The following is a 24,666-nucleotide window of genomic DNA, read 5'->3' as shown; positions in this document are numbered from 1 at the left end:
AAATGATTTTTTATAAAAAGATTATTATAAGGTATTCCGGTTTTTACATCCAACCCTTGATCTGAATGGTTCATTAGTGATTTGAATTCGAAAAATTATGATAAAACAACCATTCCCAATAGGCGGCCAAGAAATATAAAATCAGTTTCTGATCATACATTATTGGAAACAATTAGTTTTCTGCCTTCCAGTATATTTCCATCGTTTACAACGAAAATATTTTCTTTCATCTCCTAAGTTGGATAGGATAGAACTCTCAATAAATACCGCCTTTGAAAGTTTCTCGCGAGCGGAGCCAAGAATTTCTTGAAACAACCATGTAAAAGAAAATCATCCGAGAGTGATATAGTGGCAGCGAGTAGCGTTACCCGGCGCCGTGGCGTAAGAAGGAGGGGGCGTCACAAACAGGCGCCTAGCGTCGCGTCAACTGCCGACGCCGTTCCAAAGCGCTGCTGCTCCGTAAAAACTGGCAGCATTGACTTGACTGAACGATGCTCTTTGCAGAAATATAGGGTCGTTCTTTTTTGTTGTGACGAATTGGAAGCAGGGGATGTTGTCGTGTATACAAGAGGACGTGCTGGAAATGTTGAATGATGTTTGAATTTCTTGCATCATTGTCATTTTTCATCAGTTTGGAACATTTTGCTAGTATCATTTTATGCATATTATTACTCAAATCTACTGGTATAAGTTCTGGAGTGAATTATATTCACTCAATTATATACAAAGTATTTTGAATATAAATGAGCAGGTATGAATTGTTCAACAGAAGTCATGAACCAAGAGAAAAGAGTGACAGGGAAGTTTAATTTGAATCCTAGAAAATGTTTTAAAATCATTGTAATTTCAGTTGATGTTATTTTTGATTTTTTTGTAACCAAGTTCAGTTTTTAAAAATGATTTTGCAATTCTGGTTCTAAGAAATACTCGAGCAGTTCTCTTGCAGACATTCATTTTAAATGTTTTCAAAGAGGTAGTAGTCCACAATTTTTCTTTGTATGAACATCTTATATAGTCAATTTGGCAAAATTGAATCAATTCAATGAACCTTTTTCCTGAAGTACGAAAGATCACTCACTAGCAGCGCTAGTAGTTCGGTAGGGACGAACACTTCCTAATCCTCATATAAAAATATGGTGAAGTACAATTGAAAAATAATGTTTTTAACAGAAGAAAATGTTCCTGGAGCAAAACTAAAATTTGCAACTGTAAAGGATAACAATGTTGTAACATTAAAACGTTGGCTTGCATGCCATAATTCAGACAGGTTAGTATACAGAGTCTAGTAAAATAGTAGCGATAGATTCAAATTGTAATGAAATAAATTAAAAATAATTATGAATTACAGATTTATTTCCAAGTGAAATATGAATCAAACATAGATGGTAATGAAATGAATTTAATTAAATATAATAAATGAATATAATTTAATAAACGATTGAGGTTATATCTCTTTCTAATCGATGGAAATTACCTATATATGAATTTTTTTTTTATTCATTTCATGTTTAGAGCATACATATGAATATTCATTTTTTGCAGTGTTAAATCCACTCTACTCGAAGCATGTATCCATTTCTCACATCTAACCTCATTATTATGAGGTTTTATAAATGGTATAAAAAACACGTTTTCTTCCGGATATCGATTATCCAACGTAGAATTTGCAAAACAGCAATGCTTTGTTGACATTATACTAGCACAAAATAATATTTTATATCAGATTTATATTTTTAAATAATAAATTAAAATAACGTAAATAACACTGTTTTACATGTGAATAGTTTATGATTGTTCCTACTACTAGTGCTGCCTCTCGTGATACGTTCGCTGAACTACTCTCGGGGAAAAGGCTCATTCAAATCATTATTTTTGGTATCAAGTTCTGAAAAGAAACTTGACACAATTCTTTCAGTATGAAACATGACAAAATATACTCATTTCAGTGTTTTATACTTCCAAGTGTAAGAAAAAAATTCTAAGAAAATATAGTATCGTTTCCTATTGAAGTTTACTTTGAACTCCCTAATAGATACACTGAATCAATTATAATTGATTCACTATACAAAATATCTTTGTTTTCTGTGTCTTTGTTATAGCAGGGTTGAGGACCAACACTGAAGTAGAAGAAAATGGCTTTCTAGAGATGCTTTACTTCAAAGAGAAGCTAACGTAGTTAACGAAGCATTGGTCGACCGAGAGAAAATAAATATTGAACTAGGGCTAATGAAACAATTTGTAAAGGCCTTAGATCAGAATCGTCCTTGTTTTGAATACTTGTCCAGCAAATTCCCTGCACTCAGAAAAGAAAAATTGAAAGCCGGAATATTTGATGGGCCTCAGATACGACAACTTATAAAAGATCCGCATTTTACAGAATCGTTGACTGAAATTGAGTGTAATGCATGGTGCTCTTTTGTGAAACTTGTGGAAAATTTTCTTGAAAACAATAAATCGAACAATTACCGGGATTTAGTGGAAGAAATGCTCAACAATTTCAACAAACACGGTTATCATATGAGTATTAAAATTAATTACCTCCACAGCCACTTAGACCGTTTCCCTGAAAATCTTGGTGACCTGAGTGAGGAACAAGGGAAACGCTTCTACCAAGATATCAAAACGATGGAAGAGAGATATCAGGGGAGATGAGACGTTCACATGATAATAACATTTGGAGCGCTCATGGGACAGATTGGGACTTTCATATTTTCATTTTTTATGGTAAAATAAAGGTCTTCACCAAAATTTAGCTTTTTCGCAAATTTCGTTATTTCATTAATGTTTTCAGGTCTAAATTGGCCGGACTATTTCTTACTGAATTCTTTTTTCAGAGGGTCTTCAGTTTTGAATTGTTGCAGGTTTCAATTTTGAATTTGTAATTTATGACTCTTAACAGTGCATATGGATGTTTTTCATAATCACATTGTTTAGTCATGTGAAGTCTAAGAAAAAGGACTCTCTTCAATCTCCATGAATTGCCTCTTCCATGTGTCTTCATTGGATTTTCTCAACGCGTTCTTATATTCAGTCCGGGAACTTTTGTAATGGTCCCTGTTTTCCTTAATTTTCCGAAAGCTCCTTCCTAGTTATTTGTTCCAGTAATTTGAACTCTTTCAGCTCACAGGGTCTTTCTTTGCAATCTAAGAACTGAGTGGTGAGTGAGCGTCAGAGCATCTAATTGAAATTTTCATAATTATTTTTTCGTAAAACTAAGAAAGTGTTTGGAGTTTAAAATATACTTAATTTGACCTCCAACGATTCAAATATTCATGTATGATTGTTACTCACGTTTCGTGGGGCAAAAAAATATGAAAAAAAGAGTCTCCTTCAATCAAAAAATTACAGGACCTTGTATTTACCTGAAATGATTCATAGTTCCTGACGGCTCTGTTCTATTTTGAGTTGATATAATTGAAAGTTGAGTTGAGAATTATCACCCCAAGCAATGTGGACTTATGGAAACTGAGACTCTAGTAGGGTGAAATGTAATATTTTCATTTGTGTCATTGAGATAACAAATACTCAAACAAGCGGATTACTGCTGGAACCTTCAAAGGGACAGTCCTTTTAAAGCCTTTGCAAGAAAATCATATAAAAGGAAGTTTTTAGGTGACGCCGAATAACAGATTTGTGCTGCGATGCTGGTTAGGTGTTACATGAAAAGTTAAGTTTTTTTGCCAGATATGTGTGATGATTTTTGTAAGTATATTGTTGTACAATAAATATCTTACTTTTATTTGATGGGTAGCAGCACTACATATATGTAGGTAGTGCTGCGTTAAATTACTCTATATGTTAGAAATGTGATCTGTTGTTGTATTTCCTGAAAACGATCTGATGGAGCAAATCTGGTGGCATTTTTGGATTCAGCAGACCCAAATTACCTAGAAACAGTAAAAAAAACTGTGTGTTTACCAGTGTTATTTTTTTAGGACAGACAAATCCTCAAGGCGCTCTAAGAGCGGTGCCTGTGCGAAAGTAGCGATTCACCTTGGATTTGAATCGCATCCATCTGTCATCAGCAAAGCAATATATTGTATTCTTGGTTTTTTCGAATTAGACTTTGATGTACAATAAAAAAAAGGTATGGAGACAATATTAGATTTCTGGGAAACACCAGCAATGATGGTAAAATTATTTGAGAGATATCTATCGAAGGTCACTTGCACTTGCCCAGCAAACCGTCATGCCACACACGATACCATGCCTTAGAAATATCAAGCGCAACAGCTCTTGACTCACCATGTTTCTCGATTGCGTTAATTTAAATATGGGTGACATAAGATAGAAGGTCGCCCGTTGATCTTTGTTTCCGAAAGCCATATTGATGATCCGTCAAGATGTTAAAGCCTTCCGGATACTCAAGGATATGGTAGTGTACAGCTTTCTCCATGATTTTCGATATCAGTGATAGCAAAGCGACTGGTTCATAGGTATTCAGAAGACTTTTTGCCCTTTTGGGAATACGCTGCACGCGAGCAATCTTCCAACAAGAAGGAAAAACCTCCCTCTTGTAAGACAGGTTGAAAAGTCTGCAAAATACTGGTGCGAATTCATTGGCGCCTTTCTTGAGTTCGATGACGGACACTTCATCAGGACCAGACGCATAGTTGATATTCTTCATTGTCATTATGTAAAAAATAAATATTTTGGTTTCATTTCTCATATTCTTACAGTAATTCAAGACATTTAAATCTTTTTTGTGTAATCAGAAGCCTTTAAGCTCTTTACCTCTTCATCTTTATGCAAAAATTGTGAGACACTTCCAAAAGGAAGAAGAAGGCTATTGAGTTCGGAATAAACTCTCTACAAAAATGTTACTGCGTGACTTTGAAGTATTTTTCACAAAGAAAAATGTTTTATTCATCAGTCCTCTTTCGAATTTGATAATTTTGGAGGCAAAAATGTGTCTTTGTCTTCAGGATTAAATATATCTTATGATACTCGTAGAGTTTTCTTTGCTAATTCATTTCATTTTCAAACGTCCTTGATATCTATCGAGCGAATCGAAAAATGCGATAATTATTAGATTTTTTCTATTTCTAAATACCGACGTAGATTTTAACCTCCAAAATATTAAAATAAGTATCTATATAGTTTCTAAGCCCTTTTTTATAGGCAAAATCATTGAATATGACAAATTACTGTTGAATAGAAGATTTTTTTGTGGAAAATAGTTTGAAATCACGCAATAACTCATCGGGGTGAACTGAAAAGTTTGCTTTTTCACACCTGTATAAAAATCACCATTACAATATTTATATTTCTCTCAATGTCACATTCATATGAAGATTGGCTGGATTTTCTAGACCAGGGGTCTCCAAACTTTGAAGCCTTCGGGCCATAATGATTTTTTTCAGTTTGTTCCAAGGGCCAATTTCTGCCCTTAACTATATTTCTAGACTAGGATAGTCGCAAAGTGCGTGACCTAAGCAAACTTACGCTTTTTTTGCATTTCAATTATTATTGTGTATTGTGACACTTAACGAGATCTAGTGGCGAATAGTGGTACTATGTACTATCTTTTTCAGCTACCTGCTAGGTGGCATTCGGCGTAATTGAATATTTGGAATTACCGCGTTGGTTCGAGAAAGTTCTGGTTCTAGCTAGTGTATTCCGATCACCTCGAGATGGCAGTAATAATTGCATATAAAAAGGTTAGCGGCGCAACTGCGAGTTAGTCTGCGTAGGAAAGGCGAAGGAAGTGAAACTGTCTATTGTGAAATAAACTAACAGCCGTCAATAAAAGTATTTTGATTTGACTTATTGTTTTTATGTGTAATTTGTCAGTATGGAATAGAAGCGAAAAATCGACAGTGAATGCAGAGCGTTCCAAGAAAAATGGAACTTTCAATATTTTGTGATTGAGTCCAGTAATAAGGCGCTATGTTTAATTTGTAATGAAACCATAGCTCTTTTCAAAGACTACAACATTAAACGACACTACGAATCGAAACATCTTCAAAGTTACTCCAAGTATACAGGAAGTTTGCGAAAGGAAAAATTTGAAGTTTGAAACGCGGACTCAAATCGCAGCAATCTTTGTTTACCAAAGCGAATACTGAACAAAAGTCTGCAACTCGCGCCAGCTTTCGTGTGGCTCTTGAAATCGGAAAACGTGGCAAACCATTCACCGATGGAGAAATGATAAAAGAATGCTTGATTGCAATAGCCGAAGAAATATACCCCGATAAAGTCAGTTTGTCAGCAAACACCGTGGCTCGGAGGGTGCAAGACATCGCAGAAAATATATCATCTCAACATTCTGACAAAAATGGACATCTTGAGTGGTTTTCTCTAGCATTGGATGAGTCAACGGATGTGTCAGATACTGCTCAGGTGTTGATTTTTATTCGTGGAGTAGATAAAAGCTATGAAGTTATGAAGAACTTCTTGATATTGATAGTATTCACGGCACGACAACTGGGGCAGATATTTTTAAGGGAGTTGAAACTGCCATTAGTAAAAATAACCTTCGATGGAGAAATTTGAAATCTATAACAACTGATGGAGGCAAAAATATGTATGGTAAAAATAAAGCAGTGGTTGCACTTGTGTCAAAGGCTGTAGAAAATGATGGTGGTTCAAAACCATTAGTCTTACATTGTATCATTCATCAACAGTCCTTGTGCGGAAAATGTTTGGATATGTCTGAAGTTCTAAAACCAGTCATATCAGTTGTTAACTTCATCAGATCCACTGGGCTGAATCACTGACAATTCCGCGAGTTTATTCAACAGATTGGAGAAAATTATTTACCATATCATACTGCCGTACGCTGGCTTAGTTGCGGAAAAGTCCTTAAGCGCTTTTTTGAACTTCGAGCAGAGATCGAAATTTTTTCAAATGAGAAGCAGCGCCCTTTTGCCGATTTAGAAAATAGTGAATGGATGTGGAAGTTAGCCTTCTATGTCGATTGCAAGGAGAAAATCGGCTTCTCCCTGATTTATACACCAATATCAAATCCTTCAGGCAGAAAATAATACTATTTCAATCGCAATTACGTAAAAAATGTTTCACACACTACAGAGACTGAATTTCCCGTCAATTTTGCAATCGAAACTTTGCGTGCTTTGAAGATAAATTTTGATACTCGTTTTTCAGATTTTGATGTCATTGCGAATGAAATTAAGCTTTTTCAAAACCTTTCGATTCTGACATTGAAACCCTGGCTCCGGAAGTCCAAATGGAAAGTATTGATTGACGGTGCAGTGATATGCTTAAGAACAAATATCAAAATTCATCTTTGTTGGAATTTTATAAGAGTCTTCCACTAGAACAATTTGATAATTTGCATAAATTTGCTCGTGGGTTGTTTTCTGTTTTTGGTACTACTTACTTGTGTGAGATAACGTTTTCCAAGATGAAGTACACAAAGAATGTTTACAGATCTCAATTAACCGATGAGCATCTTAAATCTCTTTTGATAATTGGTACAAGTAAAATTGATCCACAACTACAAAGTATTGTCGGTGGAAAATCACAATTACATAAATCTCATTAGTGTTTTTGTTTTACTGTGATTCATTTCAATTATTTATTAGTTATTAATATGTTTAAACTTTTGGATACTTAAGTTAACTTTTCTTTGTCATCATTTCTGTCGTTAAGTTTTACCTTGCAAGTAAATAAAACCGAGTAATTATCATTCTGTGTTTTCTTCTTCAACTTATCACAGCAATAGTAACAACAATTAGGTAATCATTGGCTGTCGCGGGCCAGATTGATGACAGTATATCATTGGCTGTCGCGGGCCGGATTGATGACACTGGCGGGCCGGATTTGGCCCGCGGGCCGTAGTTTGGAGACCCCTGTTCTAGACCATTTGATAGAATATGAAATTCTCTTACCACTTTCAGGAGTCATTGTTTCTAAATTCAATATGGAGGCACTATAACGCCATCTATGGAAATATTGTTAAACAAGTTGTAGTCAAAAACAAAATTGTTTTGAATGATAAGTCAGGAATTGGATTCTTCATCATATTTTCAAATGCCATATTTTACTTCATTCATCTCAAAAATCTTCATGTAAAGTAAAATTGTTCACCTTCAAGTTTGCCTCATGTGCCACAAAAAAGTCAAAAAAATGTGGTTCATATTTCTGAACAAATGAAGAAGTGTTTTATATTTTCAAAAATAAATACTTTATAATATGATAAAGTAGAAAGCTTTGAAACTTCCACTTTTAAACTGGCACAGAAATGATAAACATATCGTATTTGACATTTTTTTGTTGTGAAAATGGGACACTTAGATGTTGAAGTTTCAAAATACATCTTTCTACTGAGATTTTTGAGATGAATGAAGTGAAACATGTCATTTAAATTAGTTTATTGAAAAGTAAGGGAATCGATGCAAAATGCTTGAAAAGTTTGTTGTTCAAGAATATTTCCATAGATGACGTCATAGGGATCACATAGGAATCCGTGTTAGGAATCACACGTTAAAAGGTAAGACCTCGTTAATCCTTAGCTCGCACAAGTTTCGACTTCTGAGGGTTGTCGTTCGTAGGGGTGCGACAGCTGGTTAACGGAAAAACAGATTTTAAACAGATAGTGCTGCCATATTGAATTCACCCGTTTCATTGAAAAATAATTATATAACTTGTGTCATATCATTAAAGAAAGAATTTTATATATCAAATGGTCTAAAATATATAGGGATCTATGCAAACTCTATCTGAACTCATCAGAAATATCATCTCCATTAAACTATACGTTCTTTCTGAATTTTAAATTTCTCACCGCAGAAACAACTCAATTGTTTCCAGTACAACGATTTTTCCACCCAGTAAAGTAAACTATCCTTATAATTCCGACCAGGGCCGTAGCGAAAAGAAAAACCAGGGGGGGAGGGAATCCAAATTTTCCCAACCCCACCAGGAAAATTTCCTAACTTTTGAAACAATGAAAGCCGAGGGATTAGTTACTACTATGATATATTAAGTTTCTTACTTAACTATCCAAAGATTGGCTGAATGCTTATGCCCGTATGCACAAACAAAAATAAATTTTGGTAATTATGAAAATAATAATGGGAATAATTCTACTTTGCACCATGGTCCTTGGTCTTTCACCATATCCACCATGTATAGGAATGAATATTCAATACAAATGAAAGGAAACAACACTTAAATTATATTGTGCTTATTGTTTTCTACTATTATGTTTTCTATTTTCACGGCCCGAAATTTCCCAACTTTTCCAAGTCGAATAAACAGCGAAAAGTTGTGAATTTTGTAAAATTGTCACTTTAAAATCTGTGAACTGTTCAACTGTTGTCTTACTTGGGAGAAATTAAACTTTTTTGAAGTTTTCAAACAACTTAGAATTTCAAAGTATGGGATCTCCAACTTATGCATGTTGGGAAATCCCAACCTTGTCCTGGTTCTTTCCCTTTCCTTATTACGTCTCCCTTTCTTTTCTCTCGTTTTTATTTTTTTAATTTTTATTCATTTTTTACTATTATTTTTTCTATCTTCACTTCTCAACTTTTTCCCAAGTCGAAAAAGCAGGGGGGGAGGTTCTCCCCTATGACGACGGCCCTGATTCCGACATATGTCATCATGAGATTTACTGTAGACGTGTAGACTTATAGGAAAGGCAGCGTTTCTTATAAAGCCGCCACCATTAAGACATAGGCGCCGTGGCTTAGTTGGTTAAAGCGCCTGTCTAGTAAACAGGAGATCGTGAGTTCGAATCTCGCCGGGGCCTGTACCACCGTAATTTTTTACATATTCAAATGACTGATATCTGATCTATTTTTACAAAAATATATAAACTTTGATATTTATAAAAAAATTCAATTAAATGCAGTTTTCCTCATTTTTATCTTTCTCTGATATGAAGTGCTCTAGCCATTCATTCAGTTATTCCTACAGGTCAGTTGTTTCAATTATGAGAAAGGTACCTAACCACCATTTTTATAATTTTTTCAGTGTGTACAGAATCATTACGAAAAATAATGTTGAAAAATACAAAAACATTTATTTACCTATTATGTACAGAAATAGCGTTGCATACCTATAACAAGAAGTCCATATGTACAGATTATATAAAATATTTACAAGTCTCTCCCTTATGCGGGAGTGAGCAGGGAAAAGGAAAGGGATAGATGCGGGAGGGGTGTGGCGGCCGGAGTAGACTGCAATGTTGAGCCCCAGGACGCAAGAGAAAACGTCGCCTCACATAAGTGAAACGCCCCTGCTTATAGTCACGGGTAGCTCTCTGCTCAATAGAGCCTCATTTGCGCTTCCGCCTAGAACCTCGTCGGAGGACTTTTCGGCAGAAAGAACTTGAAGAATTTATGAGACAGCCTCTTGATATGATCAGCGATTGACTATACTTCTGCCAGATCTAACAGACCATCCAATGAAATGTATCTGTCACTATTCATGTAAATACGGAGCACCTTATTCTGCATCCTCTCGAGACTCCACAAAGGAATCCTCTTGAGGCTGCAGAATACGGGACAAGCGTACAACATAGATGGTATGATTACTTGATTATAAATCAGCAACTTCAGAGTTCAGAGATCCGTGCAATGAGCGATTAAGTACGTTTCACTACCTTACCCGCTCGTTGGATGACCAGCATTAGGATGGCACATCCAGAGAGTAATAAAACATCGTAGCCTAAGCTTATGTTTCTGTCGAAACTCAGTTTCGAATATATACATATATTATATCGACACGAATATATTATATCGACATAATGAGAATGAATAAAGTAAGCAACACTGGGGTATATGTTGTTATCTCAATCGTTGATACAGCTCGCGAACGTCACGAACGTATTCCACTTTCTCACTAGGCTAGAGACACCCGCCATCAAATTACAAAGATCATTCGTAGTCCGAATGATCTCGGCCAGGGTGGCTTCCTCCGGAAGCAACTAGTGCCTCCATGAGGTACTGCTGAGTCACTATTGTGGGTCCTCTCTCTCTCGCTTTTTCTGAATTTTGTTCCTATCATCCCAGAGTTTGGTCTTGGGGAGCGATGCATGGACCAGTTTCAGGGCTGGTGCAGATACCTGCTTGGCGGCATGTAGCCAAGCTTTTTGCCTGGCGTCAACCTCCTTTGCCTTATCTATATAAACTGGACATTCTCTAATAAATCACCCTGGTGAACAGGACACATGGGACAATTCGTTTCAAAAACTTCAGTTCGACGTCCTTGTCCGTCACTACCATGTTTAGACGACGTCTTTCCGTCCTCAACTTATACACGGCCGAAAGGTTGAGCCTCCGCTCTGTACGGAGTCCCTCCTCAATTTATTCAATTCCCGGGGCGAAGTCCAGTCCTCGTAGGACAAAAACATGTGTTTCATTCTCCGGTATGGTGTATGTGTGGAACACAGACTTGGCTTCTTTGATCAAATTCACGATTGAAAAATGGTCTCTGCATGACCTTGTGTACACGAGGGTAGATTTCCCAGTATATTCTCCAATTGGGTTTTCAAATTCTGTATGAAACTTTGGTACATTTTCCAACTTTTCGGCCTATTTGGTTTTCTAAGATTGGTCGCGGAAGATACTGAGAGATCCATTTTCCTGTATTTCTTTCCTGAATTTCTCAGGTGACTTCATCAAGGCTGCGGTCTTCTCCAGTCTAGCTATTTCTCTTTTTGTTTCTTGTACATATAAGACCTGACGACCTTCATTTGACCTATCCTCACAATAGTTGAGGGAAAGTCTTGTAATATGAGGTCCATTTCAATTCTGGCCCGACAATAAATAAATGTCGACCACACTGTAGGTTTCGGCCGGCATTTTCTTTTTGATGTTGATGTAGATTATTTAGGTAATCGGAGAGTCTTCTAGTTTTTCACCTCTTGCGAGGTGTGATCTCCTCTTTGTCTTCACTGGAGGATTTCTAATCTCTGTGCTCGTTTTAGCTAGCAATTTAGTCTTCTCCTTTATTCTTTATTGCAGTTTCGGAATGCGTCTCCCTCCCATTTGTGCAAGTTCTTCGAAGTAGACACCTTTATTGTCCCCGATTCTATGATTTTTCTCCGGGTTGTGTTTTTGACTTCGAGCGTTTCCCTGGAGTGCTTTGTTTGCCGCTGTCTCTTCAGGGAGTTGCATGATGGTATTCATGTTTCTCTGATGTCGTAGACTCTCCTCTGAGAGGACACGCGGCGTCTTAACAATGATGTTGTATCCTCAGTCGGGATGTCATTGACTTCCTTACCTTGTTGCGGATTTTCAATATTATCCACCTCTTTTGATGGTGGTGTTTCAGAGTGAATCAATGCCTAAACTTGTATAATTGAGGTCTGCTTTTGGAATGCGCGTTCTACACAACCTGTGGCCTCTTCAGTCATTCTGTAGGGCTGCGATCCGTCCACACAATGTGGCTCTTTCACGAACCCTAAACAATGGCTGTGGCTGTTCATCAGGTCGGTATCCATTTTGTCGTTTTCCCGTTTTGCTACTTGGTCAGTTGTTTGTTTGTCTGGAATTACACTGTATACTCTAGCCCTTCTCCGTATCTATTTTAAGATGTATTTGGGATCAGATTTTTCTGAGTTAGTGTCTTCTTGTTCTGTTTGGTATTTCTGTTTCTGTTTGGTATTTCTGATTCCATTCTCCTTTTAGTTCCAAGTAGGTCTTTCCCGGTCACTTCAGAGCTTGTGCCCTGGGGTTAGGAGGCGTGTGGTCGGGGTCCGACCACGGAGACACCAACTTCCCCCGTCATTTATAGAAAGTGTAGCGAGTCTTATATAATTATAAACACACAGAAATATACTAACCAAAAGTGTAGTGAATTCCACAAATGTTCCCCATTCAATCGGAAAGTGTGGTGAACTCAATATTTTTTTTACTTCAGGAAAAAGTTTGTGTCCCTACGAAAAGAGGATTACCAGCTTTTTTGTACTTTCAAAGTGTTGGAATATGGAAAGTGGAAAGTTTAGTGAATTATAATTTTTTTACGAAAAAAATACTAAGATAAATGAAATAGTAACTGAAGGAAAGCACGTATTACGGAGCAACATGTCTATTTATAACGGCTGCCTGCAGCGAACTAAAAATAATAAATAATGAAATTTCGGTGAAGAGTGAACTATGCCAGATTTGGGCATAGAAAAAATTGTTTATTGAAAAAAAAATTCTCCACGGCGGGGAATCGAACCCCGGTCTCCCGCGTGACAGGCGGGGATACTGACCACTATACTACCGAGGACTTAATATGATATTGAAATATAATAAATCACAAATTTGAATTTATAATACTATAAGGTACTTTCAGACAATTTCATTTTTTTTTCTTTTTTTTTCAATTTGGATGTGTGATATTATAGGTTCAGGTTATGATAATTACCATAGCTATATTTTTTAGGAGCGATCAAAATCGACGTCTTTCTTTCCTAATTGTCAAAAAGTCCAGTCAAAATCAGTTGAATTAATAATGCAGTAGAACTAGTAGAAGAAGGTAGCCTGAGTAAAATAATAAAAAACTGGCGGGTTGAGATGAATATTCGAGAAGGGGGTTCTCCAAAGGTTTTATTTTTGAATTTTCACCAAAAAAGTTGAAAACCTGCTGAAAAATGTCGTTATAATGATTAAACAACATAAATTTTCATTAGAAGCTAGTCACAGTTTTCTGACCACACGTGGATTATCTTTTACGTGGGATAGAGTGTCAAAAATTCTTTAGCTCTGTAAAACAAGCGACATTCATATATACAGGGTCAAATGAATTTTTTTGACGTTATAATAAGCGGGGAAACATAATTAATCAGTAAGCTAATTGAAATTTTTCGAGTGCCAAAAATTATCGAGTTTTGTAAATAAGGAGACATACAAAATATTATATATACAGGGTCAAATCAATTTGTTTGGCCGTAATAATAACGAACGATCCATGCGTGACTGGGTTACTTGCATTTCTTTCTGTGCCAAAAAACTTAAATCACTGTTCCTCAACAGGTTGTATTTATATAGTGTCAATCTGATTTTTCGGCGTAATGAGCGAGAAAAAATAATTTTTTGATCCATTACGAAAGTTTAGCCTGTACTATACCTAAATATCTAAATTCTTTTTTGTGTCAGACATCAGACACGTCGAAGGTTATATATACAGAGTCAAGTTAATTTCCTTATCTGTAATAAGCTGATGATGCTTTTTCAGTAGAGATGTTTTACGTTGAGCATAAATTTATCACTTCAGTGAAAAAATTATGGTATTCGTTCCACACTGCAACAAATTCAATCATCAGGGAAACTGTTTGGGAGAATTTGAGAATGAAAGACAATCTGACAAGCCCGTTAAAGTTTCCCTTCTTCAGAAAGTGTGGCCAGAAAGCTGTGGCTAACCTCATAATAATAAAAAAAAACACATTTTTTTTGCTAGGATCAATAATTCAGGAGATATAGAGAGTAGAATGGAAAAAATTAAAAAATCGATTTTGATTTAATAAAGGAAAATGAAGTGAACATGCTTAGATTTTATCGGCTGATTTTATCTATAATTTTATCTATATGACCGTCGTTGACGATGTGGATGATAGCGGCACCATTGTATTTCAACTTGTTGAGATATATCGTATCTCGAGCAGGTTGTGAAAATGGCCAAGAATAGTTTCTTTCAGTCTCTACAATTTTCTCCGAAGGCGATTTCTGGCAGATTTCTCTCATGGGGCTTGCATCATCAATGAACAGTCTGACCATTCCGCCACTATATTTCTCACAAATTACAGAGGTGGTGTCGCATCCAGATAAAGGATATTCTTATCAGCAAAGGGCCGCATCAGAAGTCTACAAACAGAGTACCACTGTTTACCAAATTTTAGTGCCTGGACATTCAGCCAAGCATCTCAACGTTGAAGTCTGTGTTATCATAGATGTATTCATAAGGTGTTTTATTAGGGATGACCTATTTTGGGTGATATTCAATGGAGAATTCTACTTTTTGAGCATCATAGTAGGAAGCGCTCAATCCAAATCTTAGAAAAAGAGACACCAATTTCTAAGCTCCAAACTTTCTATTTGGTGTTAGATGTTCTTAAATAATGGATATAGCTACAATATTGTTTCCAGAAAATAATGGTGGAGTAAAAAAATATAGAATTCTGTCATAGATAGTGAAGAATAAGAATAAAATGATGTTGAGAAAGTAGTGATACTGTGGATGGTTGGAAATTCAGTGAAGGAATATTGCGAAAATAATGAAAAATGGTGCTTTAGGTTTTCCGGGTTTATTGGTAGCTGATAACCACTATTATGAATGAGTATTCAAGTAACACTCTGTTAGAATTTTCACTGAACAGTTTACACAACCGCAACACGTGTTTGACTTCTTCAGGCATGTTCATAATGAGTAAATTGTACGAATTGGTACTTTTTATTAAGTTGATTACTGTTAATTCTACCTGAGTTCAGGTAGAAATTAGTCAAAAATCTCCACATTATGAATAAAATTATAACTAATTGAATGAGCATGTAATAATCTAATTAGCTAATTACCAATTTCCACATCAGAGAACATATTAACCAGCGGGGAAAAATCCAATCCAATATGTTCTTTTATCCTTTGGTAAAATATTATTCCAATGTGGCCAATATAAAGATTCAGTCAAGTAACACAAGTCAACTTATAAGGTTACTTCTTATCTATCCGCCACTGAAGTTTTGTCTGTATCGTTTTTAATAAATTTATTTGTTCTGTGGGTTCGCTGAAGTATCTTTGGCGCTCGTTTTCTGCTAAAGAAAGACTTAGACGTGACTTATAGAAATAGGAGCTTCTAACTAAAGCTAATAAAACTGGTCAGATGAGGACCGGACATCAATAACGGTCTGAGTCCTAAAAATCTGTCGTCGCTCAACAATCTTTGGAGAGTAGCTTCATAATGAATGTCTGAAATTGTTGAGATCGGTATTTTTTTGGAAAAAAGTGACTTACAGACACAAAATGGAAAAAAAATTGCCTCTTGAAACAAATACTTTCATATGAACATTAACTTATTCGAAAGAAAAAACTTTCAAAACAACTTCTTCTAGGTAAGGTTAGGTTAGGTCCAAAGTGAGTGGGTCTATTCGACCCTCCACCGCAACCCTCAAGGGTTTATTGTGGCTTACACCTATTCACACTCGACCAAATAAACCCGGCTTCCTAACGAAGCACGTTAGTTTGTATGATTCGGCTCTGAACAACACCGATACGAGCCCTCTTCAAGGTCGTGCGTCGTTGGTAAGTATTTCAGAGACAAACTTTAGTGACTGGAAGAGAGAAACGTGTGACGTTATCGACGCAGGCTCAGTTTACACATAATGGACGTCTGGAAGAGACGAGGTGCTGACCTTTACTCCCTTCGTGTGAAGTGGGACTGAGGTCCAAAAAGGTCCAGAATGAAGCGCCATAAGAAAATACATGGGATTTTGGGTTGAAACTCTCTTTGTTCATCTACTGGTGGTTTGAATTTCCCGCTGTACGCGCGATAGTTGATTAGTTGACTGAATGACGGTAAAAGTGAAAAAGTGGAAGTGGTCTGAAGTGGGCTTTGAAGGCTAAGGCTCAGTTTACACATAATGAACGTCTGGCAGAGACGAGGCGCTGACCTTTACCCCTTCCGTGTGAAGTGGGCCTGAGGTCCAAAAAGGTCCAGAATGATGAAGCGCCATAAGAAAATACATGGGATTTTGGGTTGGAACTCTCCCAGTTATATTACTACCGTGCAGGGTTTTTCGCCTTTGGTTTTGGTGAATCATCACTTGAGCGCATACGTTTGCTAACCTGCTCATGAGGGGTTTGTTCCTTCACCTGAGACAGATTCTGTGTATGCCGCTCAATAATTTGGTGTAAGGCGGTTTCATAAGGTATCCCGCTCTTGAGGAGACGACTTAGTATTCGGTCTAAACTCCAAACATTCGTTATGAAATTGAATCAGATGTCATTCACAGGATTGTTACTAAATATATCATTTGAAAGATGAAAAATTTTACTTACATGAAACACTGTCGTATTCAATGGCGGACATCGATGTTTCGGAATGAGATACTTGCCTCTTCACCACCAATTTGGATAACATTACAAGATAAAGTACTCATTTAATTCGTTGCGACCGTATGTCATGAAGGAGTTAAATCTACTCATGTAATCGATGTCAGTATGTAATAACATTCATTTGCTTTTTACTTCTCTATCTTCATTCGAAAAACTCTGGGAATCTTTCAAAGAAAGGAGGAAAGCAATCAAATTCTTTACAAAGATGTGTCGATCATGCAAAGGAGTAACTTTTAGACTAAAACTGGAAGAAAAAGTCCTTTCGAAACAGTTATTTTCATATAAACATTGAAGCTTTTTTTCCCCAAAATTGATCTCTCCTGAATATATAACCCTTTTGAGTTATACCCATTTTATTGTTCAAAATAATAGTGTGACTATTATTTGTGGTAATGGGAAAGATATTTAGGCGGATACGGAGATTATATATAATCTCCAAAAAGGAAATTTCATTAAATAGAGAATCTCTGTTCAACTTCTCCTGTGCCTTATTAGTTCATATCAGCTACTCCATTTTCCAACTTCCATAACATCGATGGGTTGATTTTATACTATTCGCTCAAGGCAAATAGTATATTTGTAGAAAGAATGCATATCTAGATTGATTTTAGCCAAGTCACGAACCCTACCCTAACTATCTCTCTGTTTGTTCTGCTAATGATCTGGGGTTATCCTGTAAACATTCCTGATTTCAAACGGTCAGTCAATCCCGACTAACCATCGGCCATTGGCTGCACTTAAATACGTTATGAGGATTTGTATTCAGTTACAATTTCGTGTAATGGAAGAAGTTAGGTTGGTAATGAATCTGTCGGTATTACGTGGACTGTTTGAGAGTTGCTGGTATAGAGTTTTAGAGTAATATTTATTTTATACAGTGCGCCATAAAAGAAGCACGTGAATTTATTATCGTAAAACACATTGGAAATTCCAGACAATTCATAGATTGATGATTCCATGTTGAGTTGAGGGTTGTCGTTCGTAGGGGTGCGACAGCTGGTTAACGGAAAAACAGATTTTAAACAGATTTTTTCAAAATTTATAATACTGAAAGGCCTACCTTTGAGTAGTGACGTCATCCTGATGAAGTGCCCTTCATCGTGCTTAGAAAGTGCGCAAATGAACTCGCACCAGTATTTTCCAGACTTTACAACCTGTTATATAAGAAAGGGATTTTCCTTCTTGTTACAAGATTGCTCGCATTCAGCCTATTCTCAAAAAGTGCAAGGAAAAGCTTTCGAATAACTATAGACCAGTCGCTTTGCTATCAGTGATATCAAAAATCATGGTGAAAGTCGTAAACCACCGTATCCTCAAATATTTAGAAGGCTTCAACATCTTGAGCTATCATCAATACGGTTTTCCGACCTTCTATCATATGTCACCCATATTTGGAATAACTCAATCGAGAAACACGGAGGATCAAGAACTATTGCGCTTGACATTTCTAAGGCTTTTGACCGTGTGTGGCATGAGGGTTTTGAATCAAATCAAATCATTTCATTAATCCTGTAGAACTTACAAAGTTATTGGATAGGTTAGAAGAGCAGTTGATATGACAAAACATATCAACTTCATTCAACTCCAGCTTCATTAAATTAATGTGATATATAAATAAAATTACGTAAGATTGAGAAATTCATCCATGGTACAAAAATTATGTTCCAATAAAAACCTTTTAAGAGTGGTTTTGAAAACCTGAATTCTATCAGTAGTTTTCAACAGCGGCGGCTTGTAAGAGGAGGCAAGGGAGGCTTAGCCTCCCCATAAAATTTGAGGCTATTCATCGCAATAAATTAAAAGATATTGACAAATAATTATGATTATTTTTTTCAAAAAATGCTTGGGTATCATTACTTTACCATTAATTTTTAATATAAATACATAATATGCCCGAAAAAACACTATCACTCACTACGTAGTACGTACCACACTGTATCCTGCATCAACAAACCTCAAACGCACCGCCCATGAACGAATAACGAATAAACCATCAACCCGAAATAATAAATGCCATACGTTGAAAGGAAGCCAAGCCTTCGGACAGTTTTAAAAAACACAAGCTCCGCGAGACCGATCCAACCAGCGACATACGTCACGATTTGTAATTTTAGTTGCAGAAATTATAGCGTTAGAAGAGGCTAGCCTCCAGTTGTCTCCGTTAGTGTACGACTGCGTTTGTTTTTTATTCAATTATTCGGACGGGATGTCGTGACGGACCGGGACTGAAAAATATTTCGGTGAATCGTTTTAGTGTTTCTTGATAATATTTGTTATTTTTGTATAAAACAGGCAGTATTGTATTATAGCAGTGCTTTTTGGTAATATGTTTTCTTTCAAATTCAGGATGTTTTTAGGTTATCACTTTTCGGTAAGTTTTTTTTCCATTTATTATGGATAAGTTGGACGAAATTGAAAAATCTGACGATATAGTTGATTGGTTGCTGAAAAATAATTTTAAGTCTTTATCTTATGTTATTAAATTTTACAATATTTAAACTCTGGGAAGGCCTTAACCATTTTTGATTTCAATTAAAGCGTCAGATAATCGACAAAATTGAGGATTTAATATTAGTTGGTACGATAAATGCGATTGGTTAACCGGCTCCATTAAACGAGAAAAACTTTTTTGTTGGCCCTGTGTTTTATTTTCCGTACAAACCGAATACCAAACGTGGTCTGAAATAGGATACTTCGATTTAAAAAATTTACCTCGTTCTACAGAAAGACATTTTAAATTTAAGGAGCATATATTTTTGTCTTGTAAATTAAAATTGTTTAGCAAACAAAATATAGCAACAGCTATATCGTCTTGGATAAGAACGAATGTTATGTTTACTTTTAGTTCCTTTTTCATTTTCTTCCTTTCTATCCAAAATTACAAAATACACCTTTCAATTCACCTTTCAAAATGCGGAACCCTCGCAGACTATATTGAACTTGAATGAGTAGTTTTCGGGTGCCTTGTGAATTCACCTAAACAAACCAGATTTAACCTTCCTTTCTACCTCATCTTTCCTTTCCTTTTCTGGCAAGACACGACTCTCACCTCCCCGTTGGTTCTTGCTGGACAATAAAATGTACTTTTAGACCTGTTTTTATAAGCATAATTTTAAGTTTTTGTGCTTATAAAATATTTGTAGCAATTTTTAACAAATCTGTTACATTAGAAGAGAAAAGTATTATTATTGACTGAGAAGGGTTCATTTATATTAAATAACTCAAAGACAACCTTTTTCCTTGTTTTTGTTTTTTTTGATGGTCAGGTTTATACGTATAATTTTCGGCAATGCACAATTTTTGTGCATTGTGCAAATGAAATGAGCGTCACACCATGAAACCAAATGATTTGACACCGTATTACTATTTTCTTTCAAAATTGTGTCGTCTTTGTCCGAAATCAGAAGTGATGTGTCATCTGCATACATAACGCACGTATTTTCAGCAACCGTGGCCCCATCATCATCACAGTTTATAAATGATAGCGTTCCAACACTGATCCTTGAGGTACTCCAATGGTAAAAACTTGGGTATTAGAAATACATTTATATAGGTGTTAAATAGGTGTTAAATAGGTGTGGTACCCCAAAAAATTTTCGCGCCTCCAGCGGGCTTTTCTGTCTGTATATAATCTTTATGACTTTAGCCTCCCCTGTTCTCCAATGCACGAGCCGTCACTGATTTTCAATGAGTCGGGCAGTTTGTTATGAAGTTTTAGCACCAAGTATGTGAGTTAGCGGTTATATTTGACGGGATTCATCTAAAAATCATTGCACTTTCTTTTATTTACATTATGGTAAGATGTAATGCGATTATATTTCGACCTATTGGTGTGAATGAATACACACATTTCAAAAATGAAAATATCCGGGAAAGTTAGAATTTTCAAATGTTCGTATAAATATCTGCAGGAGGTTCTCTGATTAACGCCTGCTAAAATTCGTATAATTTTTTTTTGGGCAATAATTACATTTGGAGCCAATGAAGAGCTTCCCCAAAGACAAATGCCATATCTGATTCTAGATTCTATATGTGCATAGTAATAATTTACTAACTGTGGTTAATATCGGTAAATATTTTGTATCAGTTTATTACAATGACTCTTCTAGTGCAGACATTTATCTAGCGTGAATCCCAAAAATTTACATTCATCAGATAAAGAAAGTGTGTTTTCAATATCATTGATTTTAATTTCTAGATTTGAACATATTTTTTGCGTGTGATGAAACCGTACTAATGAAGTTTTTCGAGAGTTGAAATGAAATGAGCGTCACACCATGAAACCAAATGATTTGACACCGTGTTACAATTTTCTTTCAAAATTGTGTCGTCTTTGTCCGAAATCAGAAGTGATGTGTCATCTGCATACATAACGCACGTATTTTCAGCAACCGTGGCCCCATCATCATCACAGTTTATAAATGATAGCGTTCCAACACTGATCCTTGAGGTACTCCAATGGTCAAAACTTGGGTATTTGAAATACATTTATAATAACTATTTGACTCCTGTTTCTGGTGAAAGACTCTATCCAGTCAAGGGCATTTCCTCTTATTCCATAAGAATGTATTTAATAATATCGTATGGTCGACGCAGTCGAATGCACAAAATACTCCAGCTGACCAAACTTCGATACTATGTCTTTTCGGATCATTTTTGTGTATGGCATTTCAGCTTCCTGACAGAACGTTCCCTGCAAGTGGCCGTCGATGGATATCTCTCGAATATTTTCACCATTAACGCTGGTGTTCCCCAGGGATCCATATTGTCTCCAATCCTCTTTTTATTGCATATCAAAGACTTATTGAAAAAAAAGAATCCAATATATTGCTTTGCTGACGACGGTACACTTGTCTCGTCATTCCATTTGGATTCCAGCGCATCGGCTACGGAGGAATGCCTTCACCTGCAGCAGAAGGTTGCATATCTTAACGAGGATTTAGAAGTGATTTCGAATTGGGATGAAATTGACCAAGTTCTATTCAATGCTAAAAAAACCCAGGCATCGGTTTTCTCCAAGAAGAACCGGATATATTAGCTTCGATAAGTTTATTGGGGTTTAAAATGGACACCAATATGTCTTGGCACAATCATCTAGAATTGCAAAGGTTGCTTGTCAAAAGCTTGGAACACCGTTCCGAACCAGATATCTGTACACATTCTCAGCAAATTTTGATGCTTTATAAAGCTCAGATCAGACTTTTGGAGTATTGTTTTTGTGTATGGAGCTCGCCCCTAAACATAACCTGAAGATGCTGGATTCCATCCAGATAAGAGCCTTTTGCCTGATTGGAGACGCGAACATTACGTGCAACGTTGATAGCCTGGAACATCGAAGAAGGGTTGGTGATTCGTCTCTCTTCTTTACATACTTTCACGGAAAGTGTTCCAGTGACTTGATACATTTGATGTCACCAATAAATACGCGACGGACTTTTGCTGCTCATCGTTTTGATGTTCAACTCAGTACACCACGAACTTCCCTGTTTGAGAACTCTTTCATCTGGAGACTGCGTTTGTGTTGAATAAACTTCCTGAGGACTCCATTTGAAACATCAAATGGAGTTAATCTCCAGAGATTCAAATCGAATGTGAATCGTTACTTTCGCACAGGCACCGATCTTAGAGCGCCTTCAGGATTTTCCTGTAGTGCTTGTGTTTTGTCCTTAAAACAAAAACAAAAAATAAAGAAAGCCAAAAAGCATTTTTCCCAAAAAACTTATTCGGTAGTTGGGAGCTATACATTTTTAATGACGCTCCGTTATACTATTTCATTTATATTTTTGAAGCATTTGGAACGATAACATATTAAATCATAGATTTTATTGAAAAGTATGGACAGACATTTACATAGCCAGGTCCGAGAACGTCCACTATTCACTCAAGGTCTAAACGATTTCTACCCTCATAAAACAAAACTCAGATCGAAAACAAAAGCTAACGAGGTTATATCATCCAGAAATAGGAGACAGGGTGAAGATGTCAGGCAGTAAGAGAAACATTGTAAAGTCAAATGCGAACTGTAAATCTTCACTTCCCGCCCTCTCGCTTTATTTGACATCGGGAAAATTAAATTCCGACCACACCGGGGGATGATGCCATTATTGAAACAGACACTCGGCTAAAGTCCGTCAGATTTAGAGCCCCGTTTTCCTGTGCCGGCGGTCATATCGGGGTGTTTTATTGGATTTCTTGGAAATTCCTGTGTTTTATTGGTATGTCAACATGTAACAAGAATATGTAGACATGAAGTGTTTGGGGTGCTATGATCACAAATCAAGGACTATTTTCCTATATGATGATATTATTGCGTTCTTTCGAAACCCCAACGTGATTTTGAACGGATTCACTTCATTTGTAGAGAGAGTTAAATCAATCAATCCCATAAGTTTTGGTTGACTCATACACTCTCCTCACAAAACTGTGTATGCATTTAAAAAAACGCATCTTTACTTTTATAAATCTATATTAGTATAAATGTGAAAGTTTGTGACGATGGATGTATGTTTGTGGCTCTTTCACGCCTAAACGACTGAACGGATTTAGATGGATCTACATAAATACAGCGTGTACATCAGAATAACATACAGTCTACAATTTACAATTTACAAAGGTTCTGTGTAATGTTGGTCATAATATAACGATAAATATTGAGTAAGTCGGAAAAATTCTTGCTCTCTGAGAGCTATCTTGGTTTACGCTGCCGTTGGAGTTATATGCAGATAATGTACCGTAAGATTGATTATCTTACATACTTCTGAATAAAAGTCCGCGGAAGCATATGTCTATTTGTGGTAGCCACTATATGCAGAATATTGAGCCATAAATTCAATCAAATTGGATACATTTTTCACAATTCACATTTTAGAAAATCTGTAAAAATCTTATAAAAATTGATACAATTATCGTAATAAAAATTTAATATAGATAAACTTTATCTTTTACCTTAAGTAATTTGGAAGAATCGTTCAAAAGTTATCACGATAAGATTAACTTCACGCAACGCAGAACGCCATTACGCGTCGCGTCTACTGTAAGACAACGGGGATAATGCGCGGGGGTAGAGGGGAGATCAAAGCAATGAAGCGCCATCGCCAAGAACGCGACCTGAACACGGGCAGACGTCGTTGACGGTTGTGTTGGTTTTGCTAATTGAAAAATTAGAAGTACGTCGTGGCTTTTTTCTTCATCATCTTCATTCAAAAAATGTAGAAACCTTCCAAAGGAAGGAAGGAAACATCTATTTCAAAAAAGGGAACTCCTTCTTTCTTTGGAAGATTCCCACATTTTTTTGTATAAAGATGGAGAAGTAGAAAGCCAAAATATATCTTTCCATGGATACTTTCATTTGGATATTTTTAACTCGATATGAAATTGAATATTCTTCTGGTTCTGGTTCTGGTGTTTATTTGTGATGCGATCGTTGTTTCATTATTTTCTGGTAAGCTAATTTCATGTTCTTTTGGATACAAACATTGTTTTTTTTAAACTATGTGTTTTTTCCATGAGGGTCATCACTGTTCACGTGAAAGAGGGAATTCTACCTTCTTTAAAATTGTCTTCTATTTGCTAAGCTGTGCTTTGGCCAGGAATCATTTTCCAATTCAGGTATGAAATCTAATATCCTGAATATAGTTGTACATTCTGTAACATGATCTT

The 24,666-nt window shown here is 36.2% G+C and overlaps 1 protein-coding gene and 2 non-coding genes across 8 annotated transcripts in view; 2 read left to right on the top strand and 1 right to left on the bottom strand.

The window, feature by feature from the left end:
- Positions 1-24,666, top strand: part of LOC111505585 (T-box transcription factor bifid) — a 658,624-nt gene that overhangs the window by 183,907 nt on the left and 450,051 nt on the right. The window lies entirely within an intron of this gene.
- Positions 9,645-9,718, top strand: TRNAT-AGU (transfer RNA threonine (anticodon AGU)). The gene has a single exon. It is a non-coding gene; the product is annotated as a tRNA-Thr (tRNA).
- TRNAD-GUC (transfer RNA aspartic acid (anticodon GUC)) lies at positions 13,117-13,188 on the bottom strand. The gene has a single exon. It is a non-coding gene; the product is annotated as a tRNA-Asp (tRNA).

Source organism: Leptinotarsa decemlineata, unplaced genomic scaffold (genome assembly GCF_025532065.1).
Source record: "Leptinotarsa decemlineata unplaced genomic scaffold, Ldec_3_MD MMD2_P_RNA_scaffold_9, whole genome shotgun sequence".
Lineage (NCBI taxonomy): Eukaryota > Metazoa > Arthropoda > Insecta > Coleoptera > Chrysomelidae > Leptinotarsa > Leptinotarsa decemlineata.
Note: the sequence above shows the minus strand (reverse complement) of the source record. Positions and strands in the feature narration are given on the sequence as shown.